Here is a 6,023-nt window from a genome sequence, read left to right on the forward strand (position 1 = left end):
GCCTCTGATAGCGGTGAGACGCAGATGGTTGGACATCAGCAGAAGGGGTAGGATTATTAATTGACTGATTTGCATATTGGAGGTATCCATGTATCAAAGTACACAGAAACATCATCCTTAACTATAGCACAGCTGAACCTGATTTTTCATCTACCAATAAAAATATATATATATGATTTAGGGTTTAGTGCCTCTTTAAACTTTCAGATATCCGTTAGCAATGTTAGCATTGTCCCAGGTTAGCATTGTTAGCGATACCAGATGGTAAGAACGCATTATTTGGTATTTTACACAACCAAACATCATGGAAACTTCCCAGCTTACATTTTTTGGTTATTAGAATGTTTTCTGAACATTGCAGTGTTCTTAGAAAGTTCTTAGAAAGTTCTTAGACAATATGTCAAGTTTTATGGATGTTCTGATAACGTCGCTGTAACATTATTTAAGTAATTGTTTACATTTTTTTTTGTGTGTGTGTGTGTGTGTGTGAATGAAAGCTCGGGAGCAAGATGAGGGTCAAGCTTACGTAACATTACACTTTAACACTTTACCTTTAACACTTATTCTGTTTGTGTGTGTGTGTGTGTGTGTGTGTGTGTTTGCTGGTAAACAGAACCTGAGCTACGAAGTTCCGCTGAGTCTCGTAGGAACGTTTTAAACTACGATTCACACACTTCTGTTAAACACACACTTAACATAGTACACAGAGAGATTGACACTTTTCTCAGGGGATCCTTTTTTCCTGAGAAAAAAATATATAAAAAGTTTATATCACTATGAAATACTGTGTATTAAATTATTCTCATGAGGATTAACTCAAGCTTTTCACTCTTTAAGTAAAAGTGTTTTTAAAAGTACTGTTTTTTAAAACTACTTAAAGTATAAAAGTAAAAGTAATTTAAGGAGAAAAAATAAAATAGCCATTAAGAACAAAAGCTTAGGCCACGCCCACAGATGGGATAGGGGTTTTATTGAACAATGAGAAGCCGGAATGAAAACCAGCTAAAATGAAACAGGAGTAACGAGGCTGTTTTTTTTTATTTAAATGTAAGGAGTAGAAAGTTCAGATTTAATTGTGTGAAAATGTAAAAATAACTAGATTGCCGTTCCTGCAGAAACTGCGAGTGTGATTGCAGTGCTGATTCATAGCTGGTTGTTATGGTGTTGCTAAACGGGTGCTAGGTGGTTGCTAAGGTGTTGCTATGGTATCTAAGGTGGTTGCTATGCTGTTGCTAGGTGGTTGCTAAGCTATTTTTCAAAGATAAATCGGTTTGGTTTGTATTCTATGTGAAAAGAACAAATCTATGCATAAATCTTTAATATATATATATATATATATATATATATATATATATATGTAAACGCCCACATTTAAGTTTTTTGTTTATGGTCTTAAATTTTTGTAAATTTGAAGAAAATTTACACCTGCTCCTGATTAGAAGTAAGAGAAAATATTGATATATTGAATTGTTTTCAATTTATTATCGATACATGGTGTCAAATATTAATATTTTTAAAGAAACATATCAGTAACCAACATTTCTACTTGTACTTGTTGTATTTGTACTTCATTACTTGACCCCTCTGGGCGATGCACTGATTCATTTCCTAAAGAATCTTCCTAAATAATTGAATAAGGCAAAATTATGATAATTAAAAAAAACAAACAAATCATGTTTCTTACATTTACTCGACATTTTTGAATGCTCAACTTAATTTATTTATTATTGAACATTAATTCCTTCATTTCGGACCGGCAACATATTCTAATATATATATATATATATATTTATACTGTAGTAAATGTAGTAAAATAAATAAAAAGATAAAATAATGAGGGTGATTTAAAACAAGTGATATAAACAGTGTTTGCTGGTAAACAGAACCTGAGCTACGGAGTTCAGCTGAGTCTCGTAGGAACGTTTCAAACTACAGTTCACACACTTCTGTTAAACACACACACACACACACACACACACACCATTGTACACACACTCTCAAAGAGAAAAAGAGATTCACACTTTTTCCCAAGGGAACCTTTTTTCCCTCTGAAAAAAAATACAAAAAGATAAAAAATATATATAGAAAAAATAGACATTCTGCTCGATTGGTGTATAGCTGATAGAGAATGCTATTGCAGGGGAAATTATCTCATTTTAAGGCAGTACATCTTCATTTTTTTCTCTGATAAGATTATTAATTTTTTTGTCTTATTAGCCATTGTGTAAGTGTAAGATTGTTTTACTTATTTTAGGAATAATCATCTTAATCAGTCTTACTTAGAAGTTAACCTTATTTTAAGTCATTTTAACTCAAAATAAGAACAAAAAAGTCACCAGTCAAGTTATTCTGATTCTTTCAGCTGATTCAGAATTCAGCAGCCAGAGTTTTGACTAGGAGTAAAAGAAGGGAGCACATCACCCCCATCCTTAAATCCCTGCACTGGATACCAGTCTGTTACAGAATAGAATTTAAGGTTCTGTTACTGGTGTATAAATGTGTTAATGGTGCAGGACCAGCATATTTATCTGAAGTGCTCCAGCAGTATGAGCCGAGCAGAACTCTCAGATCATCAGGAACTGCTCAGTTAGAGCCGCCTAAAGTAAAAACTAAACACGGAGAGGCAGCGTTTAGCGTTTAGCTACTACGCTGCTCTTAAATGGAACCAGTTAACAGAGAGCATTAGAAGAGCTCCAACACTAAACATGTTTAAATCCAGACTGAAAACCTACATGTTTGATCAGGCTTTTAGCTCAACTTAAAACACTGCAGCTCCGCCCACTTTTATTCTGTAACGGCACTTTTATATTATGTTTTATTCATGCTTTATTCTTATTAATTCCTTGTTGTTCTTTTACATGTTTTTAATTTAATTCTCTTTGTTTTAATCATGTTTTAATCAATCATGCTTTGTTCTTATTTTAGTTTTTATTTCCATTTTTACTGTTAATCTTTTACATGTTTTTTTTTATTTGATTTCTCTGTGTATTTTCTAATTTGTAAAGCACTTTGAATGACCGTTGTGTATGAAAGGTGCTATATAAATAAACTTGCCTTGCCTTGCCTTGTGTCCAAATTTAAGCTGTATTTTTGCCTGATTTATGTCTTACTTTACTCATTTTGAGATTTTGTGATTTTGTGATTATAGCTTATTTTTTATGTTAAGAAATCTTACCAAGAAACATTTGCTCACCCCATTGGCTTAATCCTTTCAGACCTTAGTTATGTTTCATTGATGAAAAAATATGAGAATGCTGATGAAGAATGCTGTTTTATGTCTGTAATGCACACAAAATAAGACACTACTATCCTAATATAATATATACTATCCTATATTAAAATAAATCCAATTAACGAATTTTATTCCTAAACATGATAAAGTGTTTTAAATCACAAAGAATCAGTAAAAGTTTGCTGGTATTAATTGTATTATTGCCTTATTAGTTCTGTAGTGCAGACATGCCCTAATGACTGACGTTTTTTTTTTTTTGTCCAGGTCAGTGGGCGGGGCTAAACTACTAAGCTACTGTTTAATTGGCTGGTTTATGATGTATTCTAATAGATTACAGGTCTCAATTATTAGTGTTCAATTAGTGTTCTGTGCAACAAAACAATTACAAAAAGAAACAACATAATGTCTATTGTAATTTAAGTATACAATTCTGTAAAAGCGCTTAAAAATGATGAATTTCTTTAATTTTTCCAAATTAAAAACCTCTGGAATATAATCAAGAGGAAGATGGATGATCACAAACCATCAAACCACCAAACTGAACTGCTTGATTTTTACACCAGGAGTAAAGCAGCATAAAGTTATCCAAAAGCAGTGTGTAAGACTGGTGGAGGAGAACATGATGCCAAGATGAAAACCTTAGGGTTATTCCACCAAATATTGATTTCTGAACTTGTAAAACTTAAAAATAAATATGAACTTGTATTGTTTGCATTATTTGAGGTCTTTTTTTTTTTGTAATTTCAGCCGTTTCTCATTTTCTGTAAATAAATGCTCTAAATGAGAATATTTTTATTTGTAATTTGGGAGAAATGTTGTCTGTAGTTTATAGAATAAAACAACAATGTTCATTTTACTCAAACATAAACCTATAAATAGCAAAATCAGAGAAACTGATCCAGAAACTGAAGTGCTCTCTTCATTTTTTCCAGAGCTGTATTTTGTCTAGTTTTTGCCAATGGATTTTTTTGCAGTGCACCTGGAAAATCTTAGCAACCACCAAGCAGCAGCAGAATTGGAATATTATGTTGAGAAATTACTGATCAGCATCAGAACAACTTTCAGAAACAATGAAAGAACTTGTAGACGCTCTGGTCCAACATTGTGGAGCCCTTCATGGACACTTTATGGACATGAGAACCCAGCTCTTCTTTAGGAATCTTGAGGACCATGTTCTCTAGGGGTTCCCAGGTCCACCAGCCCTCAATAAGGGTTAAATCTGGTGATCTTGTTGCCACAACATCTCCAGAGCTTCCTCACGCCTCAGCCGACTCCATCGCTGGACGAGGGTCTGCTAGTGTTAAGATCTGCTCTTTGTTTGTGATTCTGAACCAACAATGAAGAGCGAGATCCTTCAAATACGCCCAAAACATCTGATCAACATCAGTGTGGGACTGTGTGTGAACATCTGATTCTGAATCATTTGTAAAAATGAATCATATGAAAGTTTGAGATGATGCACTGATTCACTTCCTAAAGAATCATCAATTCAATCAATTCAAAGTCAGTCAGAGGACCCTATCTTAGTGATCTATAGTGCACCAGTCAATTACGCATCACGCAGCTTGATTTAGGGCGTGTCAGTGTGTCTTTGCTATCGTAACGATGGGAAAAGTACACCTTGCCCGGCTTGAAATGCGCAGGGTGCATTGGGTGTGGTTAATTTTGGGCATAACAGGAAATATAAACCAATCAGCGTGTCTCTTGCTCATCATTCTCTTTAAGAGTAGAACCAGGTGAGCTCTGACTTTGGTGGATTGCTATTGTAACGGTGCAGCTACCTGGACGTGTCCAACAAACTCTTCTCAGCAGAGGAAACTGAGCTGCTGGTTGACGCTGTGAAGGAGCTCCAGCAGCTCATTTACGGGAACAGCAATGTTATTTTATTTACTATTCTGTTTATTGTTGAGTTAAAAGTCGGGTTTGTGCACTGCAGTGCATCCGTGTGTGTGTGTGTGTGTGTTTAACTAGTGGGGGTGTACGAGTGCTGAAAGCACTTATAGGAATGGACTCTGACTGTTGGCTGTTGTCAGGGTTTTAATCAGTCAGTGGTACACCTGTTTTCCCACCACCAAAATAGAAACACTTTAGAAATGTACCTGAACACACCTCACTTCCAGACCACCACACCCATCAGTGTAGATATATTCCTAAAGTCAAGGCGTGAAAATAGACTGTTGACGGGGTGTAAGATAGCAATGAGCATCACAATGTGCCTTGTGCAGTGTGTTAACCAGAATTAATATGATTTCAATCCTTTACTATCTCAAAATCATAAAAAGTACAAATAGTATAGTAATTTAGCAGTGGAAAATACAGGAGCGCCACTGACTGATTAAAACCCTGACAACAGTCAATCATCCAGTCCACTGCAGAGCACAAACCCAACATTCACATCAACAATAAACAGAATAAAGAATAAAATAACATTACAGTTCCCTTAAATGAGCTGCTGGTGTTTCTTCACAGTGTGAACCAGCAGCTCAGTTTCCTCTGCTGAGACAAGCAAAAGCGCTGCACTCTTAAGATACGAATGTGCCAAAGTCAGAGCTCACCTGACTCTTAAAGGGAATGATGAGCAAGTGGCACACTGATTGGTTTATTTCACGTTACACCCAAAATTAACCACACCCATGATTAATTAAGAGAATTAGTACATGCCTTTTTCATGTTTCAAGCTGCGCACTGTGTACTTTTTTGTGCCCTCGTGATACCAAACACACACTGATATGCCCTTTTACGTCTCGCCTACAGATCGCTAAAATAGGGCCCTAAGAATGAAATGTTCTAA

This window comes from Astyanax mexicanus, chromosome 6 (assembly GCF_023375975.1).
Source record: "Astyanax mexicanus isolate ESR-SI-001 chromosome 6, AstMex3_surface, whole genome shotgun sequence".
Lineage (NCBI taxonomy): Eukaryota > Metazoa > Chordata > Actinopteri > Characiformes > Acestrorhamphidae > Astyanax > Astyanax mexicanus.